This window comes from Aristolochia californica, unplaced genomic scaffold (genome assembly GCF_029961685.1).
Source record: "Aristolochia californica isolate CCGP_79_NKW_82.1479 unplaced genomic scaffold, dmAriCali1.0.hap1 SCAF_2, whole genome shotgun sequence".
NCBI classification, from domain to species: domain Eukaryota; kingdom Viridiplantae; phylum Streptophyta; class Magnoliopsida; order Piperales; family Aristolochiaceae; genus Aristolochia; species Aristolochia californica.
In genome coordinates, this window is record NW_027181881.1 from 38,059,099 (window position 1) to 38,077,810 (window position 18,712).

Here is an 18,712-nt window from a genome sequence, read left to right on the forward strand (position 1 = left end):
ATATCCTCATCTTCAACCTTATCAATCAAAAACAATCTTTTGCACTGATGCCCAACCCGATATGGTTCATCACAGTTGTAACATAGATTCTTAGCCCGTCGTTCTGCCATCTCAGCACTTGTCAATTTTTTTATATAAGAAGTTGTAGGATGACTAGATCTCAGATCTCCTGTCAAAGTAATACCCGGGTTGTTTCTCGGAGGAATGCGCTCCCCTGACCCTGGAGGTCGCATGTGTTGTGCCTGTTGTCGCAATTCTAAAGCACGAGCTATATTCATAGCGCTGGATAAGTCAACAGGTGCATAGAGCTCCACCTCAAGCTTTAAGGCCTCTGTCAGTCCTGCTGTAAATAGCGCAACTTGCTGATCCACTTGTACCATACTGTTGGCTCGTGCTAATTTTTCCTGGAATAATTTTTGATATTGTTCCATGGCCCCAGTTTGGCGTAGTAAAACCAAATCTCCCAAAGGGTTACTGTAAGCCGGAGGACCAAAACGGAGAGAACACAGTCGCTTAAATTCATCCCAATCTACCACCTCGCTATCAACCTCAACTAGTTGGTACCAAAGTTGTGCTTCCCCTAGTAAGTGGAAAACAGCTACGTTGACTCGGTCATAGGTTGGGACTCGCTGATGGCTAAAAAAATTTTCACATCGATACAACCATATCAAAGGGTCTTCTGACCCATTATAAGTAGGGAATTCCATTTTAGTATACCTAGGAACAGTGCCTCCCCCCTGGTAGAAGTGTCCCCCCAAAATAAGGGGTCCTTGCTGTCCTGAAAAACTCGTGCGCCTCGGAAATTCATCTCCCCCTCTGTTATACGAATGGTCCCCTCCTCTCTGATCTGGAATGAGGGGTACAGTCCCTCCCCCATGGTTGAGGTGTCCCCCCGGAATGAAGGGTCCTTGCTGACCCGAGAAACTCGTGTGTCTAGTAAACTCATCTCCCCCTCTGATCTGCAAATGGTCTCCCGGAATTGGGTTCTTGCCAGTGCTCAGACCAGTCTCCATGCTATCCATCCTTCCTTTCAAAGTTTCCAAACTGAGAGTGAACTTCTCCTCCAATGCAGCAAATTTCTTGCCAGTAGTTAGACCATTCTCCATGCTATCCATCCTTCCCTTCAAGGTCTCCATATCGATATCAATTTTTGAGAACCTCTCTAGGACAATATCAAATTTTCTTTCAAGCAATTCAAAGTATTCATTGGTGCTTCTCTCTACCGGGTTACCCTGCTCTGATACCAAGTTGTTATGGTCCCTAGCCATGGATCTAGTAACTCGGCGAGTTGAATATGAATCCAGCACTGTTAAAGGGTTTCTTAACACGTTTTTGTGAAAAGAAACTATCTTTTTCTTCCCTCACACGTCATAATTGAAAAGGAGTTTCCTTTTCTCAATTATAGATGCAACCAGCAAGTTAAAGGACTGTTTAAGCACTCAGATATGAAACCCCTCTTTTATGATTCATGTGAAGAGGGTTTTACTTGCTGTAATTACTCAAGAACAACCCCTTTCCCTTTACTGAATTCATTCCCCTTGAAAAGGAGTTTCCTTTTCTTAATTATGAATGCACCAATTCAAGCAAGAGACTGTTTTAAGGATACAATTATGAAACCCCACTTTATACCTCACATCAATGAGTAGGGTTTCTGAATTCATGCAACTACCAATGCTGAATGTAAAGAGGGCAGTCTCTAGCTCTTGTAAACTCGAAAAAGATAGATAAAAATACCTCTTGAAGACCTCCTTCAATTCAGCAACTCGAAAATCCCTTTCTTGATGCTAAGACTCAACCAAATCCTCCTCCCCTCACTACTGGTTCGTGGAAGAGATGGATGACTATTGCAGCATGGAAGAGAAGGCTGATTCCTCCTCCTTTTCCTTCCAAGATCTCCTCAAAGACTCCCCACTGGATGTAGCAAACCCCCAAGAGAGTTCACACCAAGAACCCTAGAATAGAGAGCCTAGAAGGAACCTAAATTACCCTAGTTTATGCTAATTCAGAACTTGCTTTATTTCTCCATCCTTACCCCTTAAATAGGGTAATTAACATCAACATAGGTTAGGGTTATTAAACCCAATTCTACCCCTACCTTTAAGTCTTATTACAAATCAATAAAATTCGAAATTAAAAGCAACATAAATAATAAAATTAAAGTAGATGACTCAGTCTTATTGAGTCCATAACAAGCCTTCAATTTCATTTATTTTCAATCCATGCCATCCATCCCTGCCGGTTGTTTTCTGTACAGATCCTTCAACATGCCCTACTGCACTAACAGGTCTTTCACCCTCCTTTGCCATAATCCAAAATTCTCAGTTCCGTCGAATTTTGTCATATCAAATTTTTCAAAAGAAACCCCAATCATCTTAGCCTAACTTAGGTTCTCGACGATTCATCTCAACAAGACGAATCCAATGCCTCCAAAATCACTTTAATCGAACGTCGAACAAGCTGTCACGGGCCACAAAACCAGACCCAATCGACCCAGACCGGGTTGAACGAAACTGGGCCGGGTTGAATGGGACCGCGTTATGTGACGACCTGGCCCATCATTTTCTTCCCTGCGTCGCCTTTTTATAAAGCACGGCATATAGACCACCTTCTGCAGCGACGACAACGGCTCCTGGGGTGGCGCACGGCGGCAAGGAACCGCCGCCATCAACGGGAGAGATCAGGGGGTGGCGTACGGTGGCACAAAACCGGTGATGGCAACATTTTTTTTTTCATCAGACGGGATAAGCATCATCGTCATCGACCTTTTGCGGCTCATCATGAACTCTTGGGCGGTGGATCGGAATTGGCGCATGCAAAGGGATAAAGCCGGGGGGCAGCGCACGAAATCGGCGACGGCAATCCACTTCTCTGGAAAAAGAATTTCGGCTTCGTTTTGCACAATGGTCACCTTCCGTCGTCCTCCCGCGATGAACTCACGTCATCTCTGTCATCATCCCCGGCAGCGACGGCGTAGTGTTGTCATCACCGAACTTGCGTGATGTTCCTTTCTCGCTCGACGATTCCTCTCTGTGTGCAATTTCTCAGAAATCGCAGATCTCGGGTTTTGACTTCGGTGACTCGTCGCCAACCCTTCGTTGTCGCTGAATGTCCCACAAATGTCTAGTACTCTTCCAATAGGTCGGAGATAATTTTTGTGCGAGCTAGCTAGCGTCGCCGCCTCCACCACCTCCACCTCTGTTGTCGTTCGTTGTTGTACGCTAAGCTATTGTCCAACCGAGAGACGATGGTCGGCGTCATCGCCGGAAACCTCTCTCTGTTTTTGGAGTTCCAGAACCAGAGACTTCGTCCAAAATGAAAACTTCCTCTTGAAGCTCTGATACCAATTGTTGATGTGAGAACAAAAAATAGGAATGAACAAGACAAATGTACGGTGGTTCAGCTGAGCTTACGTCCACCGAAGCGACATGGATAAATCTTTCACTAATGATAATCAGGATTATATAATTTTTATATAATATTAAATCCTAGAGGTATTTCTGTCCCCAACCTTACATTATATGAGCCATATGCACAACACTCTAAACTGTGGTTTCTTTTGAATCTTGATGCCAAGGAAATCAGCTACATTAGAGCTGATTACCTCACGGATGCAGTAGCAATAACACTAGAATAAGCATGAGACAGTTCGGTTTTCCAGTGGATGGGAAACTTGAACGAGTAAAATAGGTGATGGTTGATATTGTAGATGACACATGCGGGTTATCCTTCCAATCCTAGTGAAATGACTGAGAGGAGAAAAATTTTAAGGGAATTCTCCACCATTTAATTTAATAATCTCTCTGTTCTTCTCTTGCTAGAGAAACTTCTGCTCCGGTGACGAAGAATTCATTTACTAATAGGAACTCAAGATTCCATGATGTATGATCAAAGTAGAAGAGATTTAGGGGGTGAGAAGAAGGAGAATAGTTGTGGAGAGAAGCCTTAGAAAGAGAGTAAGAAGAATGACAAATTTGGAGGAAGAGGTTGAAGAATGAGGGTTGTGTTCAATACAACACACCCTCCTCTTAACCTTTATTTATAGATCTCAAGAGTATATAAACTACAAGTATACCCTTCACCCTAACAAAAGTGAAGAAAAGACCAAAGAATATAAGATATTTACAACAATACCACCTAAGCTTATTTACAACTTTCAACACTTTCCCTCAAGCCGGTGGTGAAAAACCATCGTATAACCCCATCTTGGTACATGCATTGGAGAGAATTTTGGAATTGATTGACTTTGTGAACATATCAACAAATTGTCTATGAGTTGACACATGTTTAAGGCTTATGATCACTACTTGCAACTTTTCTCTCACAAAATGACAGTCCACCTTGATGTGCTTTGTTCCCTCATGAAATACAGGGTTGGAAGCAATATGGATTGCTAGTTGATTATCTCAATAACGTTCCATAGGCCTTCATTGTGGAATCCCAATTCAACTAGAAGGGATTTAATCCATAGAAGCCGGTATTCTGCTTTTGCATTGGATCTTGCAACTATATTTTATTTCTTACTCCATGTAACAAGGCATCCAACTAGAGTACAATATCCTAAAGTCAATTTCCTATTATCTGGTGATCCAACCCAATCTGTGTCAAAAAAACTTTGAATATTGAGATGACCATGACATTTATATAAAAGCCTTTGTCTTGGTTCCTTTTTTAAGTACCTAATAATCATTTCCAATGTTTGCCAATGAGACATCTGAGGTTTATGCAAATATTGACTGACCATACTAACTGCAAAGGAAATATCTGGTTTAGTCACTGTGAAATAGATAAGTTTGCCAACTAGCCTCTGGTACTTGCCAACATCATCTTCTTTACCCAAGACATCACATAATTTTGTATTTGTTTCCATGGGAGTTTCAGTAGGGCAACATCCCATCATTCCCGTTTCTTCAAGCAAGTCAAAAACATATTTCCTCCGGGATAAGATAATATCATGTTTGGACTGAAGAACCTCAATACCGAGAAAATACTTAAGAAGTCCCAAGCCTTTCGTCTTAAATTTGTTGCATATCTTGTTTTTTAGTTGAATGATGCTATTGAAATCATTTCCCGTTGCAATAATATCATCTACATATACAACAAGTAGTACAACTCCTTTCTCGATATGGTTAACAAATTCAAAATGATCCACAAACCACCTTGTGAACCCAAAATGAATCATTACTTGACTAAACTTGTCAAATCATGCCTGTGGAGATTGTTTCAGATCAGATAAGGATTTTGTAAGACGCCACACCAACTCCCCCTCAACCACATATCCAGGTGGTTGCTGCGTATAAATTTTGTCCTAAATATTGCCATTGAGGAATGCATTTTTTACATCAAGATAAGAGACAAGCCAACGAGAATTAGCAGCTAGAGATAATAAGAGACACACCGAGTTAAACTTGGCAACAAGGTAAAATGTTTTCTCATAATCAATCCATAACATTGGATATAGCCTTTAGCCACAAGTCGAGCTTTCAGATGGGCCACCATGCCATCTGATTTTTTTTTTTACAGTGAAGACCCATTTACAACCTACAGGCTTTTTATTAGATGGTAAAAAAACAAGGCATCGTGTTTGATTCTCGTAAAGATTTGTCATTTCTTCGTCTATAACTGTTTTCCATCTTGGATGTTGAAGGGTCTCCTGATAAGATTGATGAATATCAATAGAAGAAATGGATGCAAGAAATTGATAGCAAGATGAGGATAACCAATGGGTAGATAAAAAATAAGCAATTAGGTGAGATGTAGAGGGTCGGGTATCAAACAAAGGACCAAAAATAGCAGGTGTAGAAGGAGAGCTTACCTCAGAAGAATTTGGGTACTCCATAGGTATAGTGTCGGCCAATGCATCAGGGGGCGTGGCAGGTACATCAATACGGCCATGAGTTATGGAGTCATCAATTGGTGCAATAGGTTTGAGAAACTCATTCATTGTAGGAAAACTAGGTGGGGGCACCGATAGATGGATAAAAGGTTTGGTCCTCAAAGAATATGACAACACCAGAAACAAATAATTTTTGAAGAAGCGAACTGTAATAGACATAACCTTTTTAAGTCCAAGCATACCCCAAGAAAATACATTTAATTGCCATGGATCTAATTTAGTAGTATGTGGGGAAGTATTATTGACAAAACAAGTACATTCAAAAACTCTCAAAGGGAGAGAGAATGGCTTATCACCAAGAAAAATATAAGAATATGGTGTCTGGTTACCAAATACAGAAGAAGTAACCTATTAATAAGATAACATGAAGTGAGGATTTTATGGGGTCAGTAGAAGTGAAGCACATGCATATGATGGAGTAGAGCTTGGGCAACCTCAAGAAGATGTCTATTTTTTCTTTCAGCAGTACCATTGTTTTGTGGTGTGTAGACACAAGAGGTTTGGTGAATTATGCCTTTTTCTTGATAGAAGAATTGGAAGTCTGTAAACAGATATTCCTTGGCATTATTAAAAAGAAAAATCTTTTAAGGTAGAATTTAAACTGAGTAGACACCATGGCACAAAAGGATTTAAAAAGAGGTAAGACTTCAAATCTATCTTTTAAGAGGAACAACCATGTTGTTCGGGAAAATTCATCCACAAATGCAACAAAATACTTTGACAGGGAAGCATTAGAAATGTTCATAGGGCCCCATATATCATAGTGAACTAAAGAAAATGTGGCAACACTATTGGTTTCACTTCACAGAGAATAAGTACTCTACCAGTGTTTAATCACTTGACAGTCTTCGCAGTTGAGACAAAACTGAATTTAATGTAAGAATAATTTGTTTGAGAGATTGAAGAGATGGATGTCCTAACTTATTGTGCCACTAAAGAGTAATGTGTTGAGCACTAGTGGTGGCAGTTAGTGCTGGTCAGTCAAGATAGTAGATCCCCCCCACTTACACATCCTCCACCAATAACTTGCTTTGTCTATAAATCCTGAAGAGCACAAAAAGTAGGAGAACAATGATGGAACAATTAAACCTTTTTGTGAGTTGACTAATAGATAAGAGGTTTAATGGAAACTCAGGCACAAATAGGATATGTTTTTAATGAAGGGTAGGTGTAGAAAATGTGGACCCCACATCACGTACCTTGGTTTGGGATCCATCAGTTATAGAAACAAATTTTTCTAGTAAACAAGAAGATATAGAATTCATGAGGACACCATTACCCATTAAGTACTCAAACACTCCAAAGTCAATGATCTAGGATGGAGAAGTAGCTGAGACCATACTTGTTATAGGAGTAGCAGCAATAGGAGAAATCTTTGATAAATTTTTAATTTGACGCTTAATCTACTGAAGTAGTGGAATTTCTTCGATAGAGACAGTCTTCATCGTAATGCAAGTTATCACCAGTCAATAACAGTCCAAGGTAATACCTAGGGTAACAATCAAGCCAGAGTCAAGAGACCAGGTTGAGATGATTGAGTCAAGTTGACTTGTGAGTTCTGAGTTGACCGGGGCCGAGTCAGACCTTGCTGGTCCGAGTTAATTCAAGTGAATCTGGTCTAGGTAATTATGATAAATCAACAAAAAAATAATACCCACAGATAACAGCAACTCATATAATTAGCAAGAGTTAGTTCACTTGGTTCGAGTTGCCTTAAAGCAGAAAAAATCAAATCAAGATCTTCCCAAATAGATTACTGGTTCACGGGTCTACGGCTTAGGTAGTAAATCAAATATACAAGAGCAAGATTACTGGCACTGGGTCGTGATCTTTCCAAACAAAGCAAGATCAAACCAAGATCAAATATATTCTTGGTAGAAGATCGAACCAAGATACCAAAGATGGAAAATAGCTAGAGATCTTTCGGAACAGAGCAAGATCAAACTAAGATCAAATATGTTCTCGGCAAAAGATCAAACCAAGATAGTCAGATACCAAAGATCAGAAACAGTTGTAGACGTCCAAGGGCAAAAGATACGTCCAGATTGACTTTCAGTAGTCTTCCGAAAATAGAATAGATGGCACCGAAATGATCTTCCAATAGATATGGCTTATCAGGTGAGCTGGTCAAAGCTTCTTTCAGAATGATACACAAGTTGTGAGCTGGTTATTTCCTGAAGGTAAGAAAAATCAATCTTCTAGTCTAGATGTTATACTCATGAGACCACAAGCCAGCTAACATCAGTTAATCTCTCCATGCTCACCGCTCGGAGTTAACCGAAACTGTCAATGTTAATGTATGAAGGCTCAGTAGTGATGACAGCCAATTCAATTGAAGACAGCGTTGAGCGAATTTCAATGACGAAGATACCAGAGAACCAAGTTGTACCAAAGTGCCAACAAAATCAATTTACCATTTGTATTCGAGTAACAAGTTGTGGAAGCGATCAAATACAAAGGTAACAAGTTTTTAGTTCCAACAATGAACAACAAAAATGATACCAAGCAGAAGAAATGAAGAGATGATGATATCAGCTTCCTATCTCCTTTTGGCTACTAGAAACTTGAAACTTTCAAAACTAAAGCCTTTAACATTAGGCCTTCAATCAAGGGTAACAAGCCTGCTTCAATTCATTCTTTCCTGCCATAGCCAATAATTTAGCTGCAACAATTGTATAAGACATTAAGTAACGGCAATCACAAAAGTTGTACATTGTTCAAGAGTAGTTATCACATGAAACTTCAGAAGGTAAGTTTACTAAGGCATTTCACGACAATCAATTTAACGATGTGTTGATCAGGAAGCAGTAGTTGATCAAACAAACCCAGAGATCAAACAACAGAAGCAGTAGTGTAAATGAGCAAAATAAGTTTAACGCTAACAAACAACTTAGGTCGGAGATGCACTCAAAATTTTAAAAATCGACCTTCAAAGTCAGAAATGCTTTGCATTAACGGTCGTAAGTTGGCAAGACTCCAAGCTGATTCTCACATAGCTGCAAAAACTAATTGATGTGTTCTCTAGATAACCATCAGCCAAGTAGACTTGTGTAAGTCTTGACCAAATCATAGTAACAAACCGAGCAGAAGAAAAAAAAATTGAATCCTAAGCTATCTACTCTGATACCATGTTACATCTTAGGATTCCATAATGTATTATCAAAGTAGAAGAGATTTAGGGGGTGAGAAGGAGAAGAGTTTTGGAGAGAAGATTTAGGAGGAGACGAAGAATAATGACGAATTTGGAGGAGAAAGAGGTTGAAGAATGAGGTTCGTGTTCAATACAACACACCCTCCCCCTTAAACTTTATTTATAGATCTCAAGAGTAGATAAATTAATAATATACCCTTCACCCTGTCAAGAGTGAAGAAAAGACAAAGAACATAAGATATTTATAACAATACCACCTAAGCTTGTTTATGACTTTCAACATCCAGCCAATAGAATTGAAACTTGATTCAAGGAGGAATTCAAATAGGAGAAGTGGACCGATGGTTAGATATCTATGATGAGGATAGTCGGCCTATAGATGATGGTACTAAAATACATGTGAAATTGCAATACTTTGATGTTTCACATGACCAAAACAGTCACCTCCTCAGACTCAGACCTTTTTGTTGGTTTCCTTTACGAGCCTTTAGGGGTGGCATCGAGTTGATCCGAGCTCAAACCTACATATGTTTGAGTTGAGTTTGATTTAAATACTTCGAACTTGAGCTCGAGCCGAGCCTAGCCTCAAGCCTAAAATTGGAATCGAGTTCAAGCCCAATAATTTTAACCGAGTTCGAGGTCCAACTTACATTTAAAACTTTGCATAAAATATATATCAAATAAATTATACATAAACTTATGCATAAATTCTACATAAAAAGTATGCACAACCTTTGCATAAAATTGTACATAAATACTATACATAAACTCTGTTTAAAATTGTCTATGCACTTTGCATAAAAATATTTATAAACACATAAAATTATGAATAAACTTTGTAATAATCAAACACAAAAATTAAAATACAATAACAATAAAAATATCAAAGGAAACACAAACTAGTCATAAAGGCTAATATGAATGCAAGCACAAAGCCTAAAGAAATCAAAGGAGGTCAACTCAAATATTTTTAGAAGTGGAAAATTAAAGACCAAATGATAATACAATTTACAACACACCTAGTTAGTAGTCAAGGAAACAAAGGCCAGCGAAAAATACTTTTTTTTCCTTATGAAACATGAAGAGGAACCAATAGAATGCATTTTGTCTCTAATATTTTTGAAATTTTATTTAATTAAAATTTAGTAAAGTACTATATTTATTTTAGAAAAAAGTCTGCCATTTCTTGACATAGGACCTATTGGCTACGTAAATCAAAGTTTGTCTAGTGTCCATCAAGTGGTCTAGTTGAGGCTTGTCCTCTTGCCTCTTGCGTGGCACCGTGAAGGAAGACTGCACAAGGCATGTGACTCGCACAGACCCGCCAAAAGCAGCCCCACTTCTCCACTTTTTCATTCCTCCCACTCCAACAGACGATGACAGTCTCAGCCCTCGCTTTCTCATCACTCACACTCAGACAATCTCAGTTTCACTCTTCCTCCAGTTCCTCTAAGATTTCCTCGCACTAAGACGAGGTCTTTAATGACACGTTTCAGACTATGTGTTGTCTCACTAGAAACATGGCAGCAACTGAAGGAAGCTATGTCGTTCACCTTGACTGCCCTTAGTCTGGTTCTAACCTTCAAACAAAGAAACGAACGACAAACATTGATTGTTTCACTTCTCATTGCTACCCTCTCCGCTGCTATCGTCTGATGTTTGCCGTTACCATTTGGCCTTTGCCACCACAAGAGCAAAAATGTCCCAAAGAAAACGTGATCGTCAATGTCGAGTATGTGGGAGAAGGTGTTCGAAAACCCAATTCAGAGAAATCCATGCAAGAGTTGTCCCATGAAGGTTCTTATCTTCCGTTCGGTTAAGAGGGTCTATCCACCCCAGACACTACCTCATCCATGCCTACTCATAATCTTCATACCCACGGTGCCAAGCATGAAGACCCAAAGCCGAAGGCTGAATAAATTGGTCCCTCCCTCCAAGACTCGCACTCCCGCTCGTTTATGTAAAAGAGCCGACTAGCAAGCTTACGAACTGAACCATTCGAACTCGGCTGATTTATTGAGCAAGATGGTAAGTAAACAATTAAAAACAAAATATAGTGAGCACCATGTTATGGACTTCATAACATCTAGAGTAATTAGTAGACGCAGGGGTTAAATTATGTAATTTCTAGGTTTTTGCAATTAGCAGGTTTAGATGTAATTTCCTTCGAATTAGTGGCCCTTTGTTTGGCCTTTGCTGGTGTGCATCAACCCCAATCCTCTTATATGGATGACGGGTTCTGGAATGAAGGTAAGTATTTGATCAATAGTTTAGCCAAGAGGTCGGATTCTCTCTCTGACAAGGTCCAAGGTGTAAGCTTCCTTCAAAAGCTTAGTGTCTCTCAAAAATAGGGCATTCCAAGAATTCCAAACCCTTCTCAACGACACAATCCAATCTGGAACCTAAAGGCGATCGTCAGGTGACTCGGTCCATGGCAAGGGAGCTTAACAACGTGGTATCAAATAGAACCACTATCGGTGATTCCTCTTCTCCCAATGACTTGCGTAATCTCATTGAAGAAGTTCGGATTGAAGGCCAAAATTGGACAAACGCACTTTGAAATGAAGTGCTGGAAATGAAAGAGACTCTTCTTCAAATAAATCTTTGAATGGGGGAATGGTTTACAAGGGATGTTGCTCCGCCGGGAAGCTCCAACAGACCTACCAATCAACAACCTCTTCATCCACCTCCTCATATGCCAATACGTGAACCACACCCACCATCAGGGGGTGTCCACACCACCATTCCCAAGTATACCAAACTAGATATTCCAACTTATGATGGGTCCTCCAACCCTTTGGTATGGTTATAGAGGTGTGACCAATTTTTTTGGAACCAAAGAACACAAACCGATGGCAGAGTTCCTTTAGCAGCCTTCCACATGCTTGACAAAACACAGCTATGGTACCATCAGTTTGATTCGGTGCACCATATCCACAATTGGGATATTTTTAAGGATTATTGTATGTTGAGATTCGGTCCCCCAGCCAGCAGTAACCCTTTGGGCGATTTGGTCAACTTAAAACAGATTGGTTCCATAGAGGTATATCAGAAACAATTTCAGGAATGCCTGGCACGCGCTAGTAGGTATGTGCATCCTACTCAATATGTGCATTTATTTACTGTGGGACTAGTGGAGGCCCTTCGTCTGGAAGTGGAATTACATGACCCATCGAACCTAGCACATGCCATGAATCTTTCCCGTACTCTGGATGCTAAACAATGGGTCTTGAAAGAGTCCCTCGGGCGTAAGCCTCCATGGCCAGGTCAGGTAGCCACTGGTGCCCCCCCCCCCCCCCCCCCTTGCGCCAAGGCAACAATACTTCTCACATATCCGAACCACCCAAGGCTTCACTTCCACAATACATTCATCGCCTTTCCAAACCAGAGATGGAACAAAGGAGAGCCAAAAACCTCTGTTATAATTGTGATGAGACATACACACAAGGTCACATATGCAAATGCCTATTTTGGCTAGAGGTGGATGATTCCGAGGAGACCCCACCGTTGGAAGAAGTTGTAGAGCCTGAGATGGACAACCAGCTATTTCCCTCCATGCTATGATAGGGCTGCACAATAAAAACACCATATAGGTTCAAGCTGGCCACCAACACCTACAGTTGCTGGCCTTAGTGGATTCAGGCAGTACCCACAACTTTATTAGCCAACCAGTAGCACAACAACTTGGCTTACCGATTCAGCATAACACTGGCATTTCGGTCTCGGTAGCCAATGGGGAAAAGATTTCTAGTGCTGAAGTTTGTCCAGCAGTACCTTTTGATATTGAAGGCAACACATTTGTGACGGACTTAGTCATTCCACTCACTGGATTTTACTTGGTGTTGGGTATTTAATGGCTGCTACAGTTGGGTCCAATTTTATGGGATTTCAAGTCCCTCACTATGAGTTTTACGCACGGCCAGAAACAACTCACCTTTCATGGGACTCATGCTCCGTTACCTTGCACTCTCCAGAATATCCAGCCTATGGACTCCGATCATTGTAAGTTAAACTCACTCCTTACAAAATTTGCTGATTTATTTCAGAAGCCTATTGCCCTTCCACCGATCTGAGCTTGTGATCATCAGATACGTTTAAAGTTAGGCACTGAGCCTGTAGTGGTGCGCCCATACTGCTACCCCCATTTTCCAAAAGATGAGATAGAGCGCCAATGTCAGCATATGTTAGCGCAAGGCATTATTCAACCTAGTCGGTCTCTGTTTTCTTCACCAGTGTTGTTGGTGAAATAATATGACCACTCTTGGCAATTTTGTGTTGACTACAGAGTGCTCAATGCTCATACAGTTAAGGATAAATTTCCAATACCCGTGGTGGATGAACTCTTGGATGAATTGCAAGGGGCAGAAATATTTATTAAGCTGGATTTGAAATCCGGGTACCACCAGATTCGGGTATACCCTGCAAATGTGGAGAAAACTGCCTTCCACATGCATCATGGCCATTTTGACTTCTTAGTCATGCAATTTGGGCTCTCCAACGCCCCTTCCACTTTTCAGGCCCTAATAAACGAGGTCTTTCGCCCTCTCTTATGGAAATATATTCTGGTATTCTTTGATGATATTCTGATTTATAGGAAGCACTGGGAAGACCATATTCAACACTTGCACCAGGTATTCAACCTCCTGCATTCCCATCATTTGTTTCTCAACCAATCCAAATGCACTTGGGGTACCTCAGAGGTAGCTTATCTGGGTCATGTCATCTCAGCCTCCGGCGTTAAGGCAGACAGTAGCAAAATATAGGCAGTGGTTGACTAGCCCACTCCACATTCAGTCACTGCTTTACGGGGATTTTTAGGACTGGCCAAGTATTACCGGAAGTTCATTCGTGACTATGGCCAGATCGCGGCTCCGCTCACGAGCTTACTTAAGTGTAACGCCTTCACATGGTCAAACATAGTGGCTTCATCCTTTGAGCAGTTGAAACATGCCTTAGCCTCTGCCCCAGTTCTTCAACTCCCAAATTTTGAAGAACCATTTGTTATTGAATGTGATGCTTTCGAAGGGGGCATTGGCGTAATCTTACAGCAGCAGGGCCATCCCATTGCATATTTCAGCAGGCACCTCACCCCGCACCACCACAAATTAGCTGCTTATAAAAGGGAACTTATCGTCTTAGCCAAAGCCATTCAGCATTGGCGGCCCTATCTTTGGGGTCAACACTTCGTGATCCAGACAGACCACTGCAGTTTGAAATATTTATTAGAGCAATGTATCACTACTTCACCTCAAAAGCATTGGCTAAGTAAATTGATGGGTTCTGATTTTAAGGTGGAGTATAAACTAGGCCACCTTAACATAGGGGTCGATGCCTTGTCTCGCCGGGACAAGTTGGAACCATAGCTACACATAATCAGTCAACCACGGTTTCTTTTGCACGATTCAATTAGGGATGAAATTCAGCGACATCCCAAGCTCATTGCCTTGTATCACAGCTGTTGGAAGATGGGCTGAAGCCCACAAGCTCAAGGCAAGAAACTTACATGTCAAAGGAGTTGCAAATGTGTGAATTATGATACTTCACTTAAAGATGGCATAGAGGTGTAAATATGTGTTCTTTTTATGTCTTTTATTTCAACAAGTTGTAGCCCTAAGGGCATTGTAAAGACTATAATTAAAGGCATTGGCTAAGAGGTAGAGCATTGAAGCACTCTCCTCTCTTTCCACAAATTCATCCAGCCCTCATTTTTACTTTGACGCATATCTCTTTTCCCTTAATCCAAACTCTCTCCTTCCACGTCCTTCTTCTTCTCCTCTCCTTCTCTCTTCTTCTTCTTCTTCCTCGTTGATCTAAAGTTCCTTTCATGAGATCCTAAATTCCACATGGTATCAGAGCAAGGAGTTTAGGATCTCTCTTGATGAAGTTATTATTGAATCCATTCAAGAAGTTGTAAAAGAAGGAGTTCAGTCATGAAGAGATAAGTTCGTTCTCTTCTTATTTACATTTTATTTCCTTTCCTTATTTACATATTACTTTTTACTGTTTTTTCTACTTCTTGAACTTTGAATCACATCAAGTCAAGATAAATCTTTATATGTTGTGAAGATTTATTTTTATGACTAAATTGATGTTATAATCTTGATCTTCTTGTAAATCAATTACAAACGTGATCAAGATCATTTGCTATTTGTGTCTTATTAAGATTGATGGGTGAGATTCAATTACCTTTATGTAACTTGGATCAATCTTATTTGAGGTAGAATTCCAGCACATGTTGTTGTAACTTCTCCTACTTAATGTTGCTCATGGGTTTGTGTTATGTTGTTGGATGCCCATTATATGTTTGGTGAAATTCCAGCAGTCATTTACCCTTTATAGTTCCTTTTTGAACTTCAACAATTGAATTTTTTTACGATGAAGTATCCCATGAGCTGAAGATAAATTTCTTCCAAGTATCTTGATTTGCCTTTAAATCTTCTTTAAATATTTTCTCTATCTCTCGGTTTGTGTTGGAGTTTGGATTAAGGCCTAATCAGTTGCATCTACCTTCTTCTCTTTGTTTTTAAGAATACAAGAAGAGTTGAGTGATGGCTAGATGTTATTCTCACTTGCTAAAGGCATAAATTTGTTGATAATTTGGTGCTACTCTCGTGAAAGAAATTGGTTCTTGTTTTTTTTTTTGGTGACTGATTTGGTCCACGGGTTCTTCAATTTACATTGAGTAATTGTTCTTTGAAGAAGGCCCCTTCCGTTGACTTCCACATTTGATTTGCCTCATCATGGAGAGTGGACACAACAGTAATAAGAGTGATATACTCCGTATTACTATAATTCCACTTAGAGGTCTCTCCAATTACATGAGCTGGTCACAATCGGTTTGGAGGGTTCTTATTACTCGTGACCTCTTAAGCCACGTTATTAAATTTCCTCCTTTGATTGATGAAGAAGATGAGACCTACCACAAGTAGGTTAAACATGATAACATGGTGATAAGTTGGCTCATCAATAGCATGGAGGAGCATGTGGCCAACAATGTGGTCCACTTGGAAACTGCCAAGGACAAATGGGACACTTGTGCTAAGCTTTACTGAAGTACTGCGTCATTACAAAAAATATATGATGTCTTACAAAATATGCTGCATACAAGACATGGAGATAATATTCACGAATTTTTAGCACAGTTTCAAGGCCTTCTCCAAGAATGGAAACTAGCTCAGCCATACTCCACTGATATTGCCATTCAACAACGACAATGAGAAGCTTTGGCAGCAGCCATTTGCTTATTGAATATTAAACCTTCCCTTGAGGTTGCCAAAACTCAGCTTCTAATTTCTTTCGCTCTTCCATCCTTCGATGACATTAGTGCTACATTACTTCGGATACTGGATCCATTCCCTCCTTCTCCTATCAATGCTCCATCGGTGATGTTTTCAGGAAATCAGGTTACATCTTCCTCATACCAAGGACGGGGCAAAAATATGAGAGGGGGTCGAACTATGAGAGGGGTTGAAAATAGAGGTGGTAGAACGGGTCCGAATTCTTCCCGCTACTCTTCCATCGGACGTTGCAATTCCGTCCTCACCAGCCGCCTCCAATGCCGCTACTCTGCCACCTGACGATGAAATTCCATCCACACCAGCCGCCTCTAGTGCCACTACTCTGCGACCTGACGATGAAATTCCGTTTGCACCAACCGCCTCCAGTGCAACTGTTTTTCCACTAGACGATGCGATTTCGTTTGCCCTAGTCGCCTCCAGTGCAACAACTCTTCCAACAGAATAGCGTTGGAATAGCATCAGTGCCAGCTGTAAGACTAACTGGATGAGGACGCATCTTCTGGGGAGAAGAGACCGGGGTTACTTCTCTCAATGTGCGGATTGGCTATGAAGAATCTCTAGATTCAGCTACAAGGTTCGAGGTCACACTTCTGAAGTCTTCCATATCTGCCAACTCATTGCAGATATAGAGTCAGGCATTATCCACCATAATGCATCGGAAGTAATGTCCTTCGCAAAGACATATAGGATTGATGAGGATCCGGGCCTCATCAAGGCGATGTCAGTGTTCAGTAAGAGGGTCTAGAGCAATTATGGAGCCACACTCCGAGATGATGCTCGTGAAGACCTCATTGTGCCATAGTTTCGCAGGGAGGTTGGTGACTATAGCCCATTGCCCAAATTGACTAGAAGGAGTTGAGGGGAGCCATTCTGATATCCCAATGATGCCCAAGGGGGTGTGGGGTGTGAAAGCAAGGGCCGAAGAAGAGTCTTATTGGGTTTCAAAATGAACAAGCCAGGATTGGGGGTTGAGGTAGAAAATTCTAGGTGTGTAAGGGAGGTGAAGCTCATCGGTCAGCCATTGAAGGATGCTGCATTTGACGGAGGTGTGGACTAGGATAGATCCGGCCAGAGATTGTCGCCCTTTATGGAGCAAGTTGGGAGGGATTTGGATGGTTTTGGATGTTTCTGAGTGAATAAGTTGTGTTGGGACATGGTGGCCTCAAAAGAGATTTTGAATGGTTGGGTTAGAGGGTTTCGAAGGAAGGGGAGGGCTGATTGGAAGGAGAGGTGGCTCAAGCGGATGTTTTCTCTGGTGGGGATCGGAAATAAGGGGGGTAGGGGTGGGGGCAAGGAAGGGGAGCTAGGTGCTTCCCCTGCTATAGTCGGCTCCAGATGGCTTCTGCGAACTCCTTCCAACTGAATCCCAAGTTTGGAGCCTCTTCTCTCAAGAAGATTGAAGGTGACTTTTGATGGGAGCTCTTAGAGGGAATCCATGACCGGCTAGAGGTGGGGGTCCCATTCTCAAAATTCAGGGTGGGTCGATCAAGCATATTCTACGTCCTTGGAGTCTTTGCAATTCATCTAAGAGAGATTTTGTGCCCTTCATAACAGATTGAAATTATATCATCAAAGCCTATCTTGCCCTCTTTCCCTGTGGTTATTTCTTGGTTGTCTTCCCACAAGATCCCTCCATGGCCATTTCTTCATTTTTATGTTGAAATAATAGATTTGTATTAGTAGATTGCTCAGATTTAATGGGTACACAAGGGGTGTAGTGCCAACTTCATAGAATATGAGATTTCAGGAGAAACCGAAAAACGTCAGGCATAAAACATGCCAGAGAGCGGAGAACTTGTACTAAGGCCCAACGTCAAGCCACCAATCATCGGCAGAGAGGCTCAACTTTGAGGCGACAATTCTCCTCTAGCAACCATTCCTTTACGTGTTATACTTCCAGAACAATTTGAGGAGGGGAGCAGAGTTGTTCACTTTTGTCATCCTAATTCTGAGTCCACCAAGTTTCTTTAGCTTGCTCCTTCTGCTTAAAGTTTCCTGGACACAAGAAACACCATTTTGGGAGGTCAATTCTATTTGGAACACTCATTGGGCAAGGAAGGAAAGACATGAAGTAAGTTGGTAAGCCTACAATGGAGGTCAAGATAGTTAATCTGTCAGCTTTTTACAAAAGATGGCCTTCCTAAGTGGAGAGTCTTTGCTCCATCCGCTCAATCATAGGGGCCCAGAGAGTTTTTTTTAGATCAGGCAGAAAAAGGGGTAGGTCGAGGTAAGTGGTAGGAAGGTGACCAAGCATGCAACCGAGGTGACTTGCCATAGAAGTAGCTTAGTCCTCAAAGATGTTGAACATGGAGAGGCAAGCCTTTTCTTAGTTATTTTTTGTCTGGTGCACAATTTAAAGAAAGCCAAGAG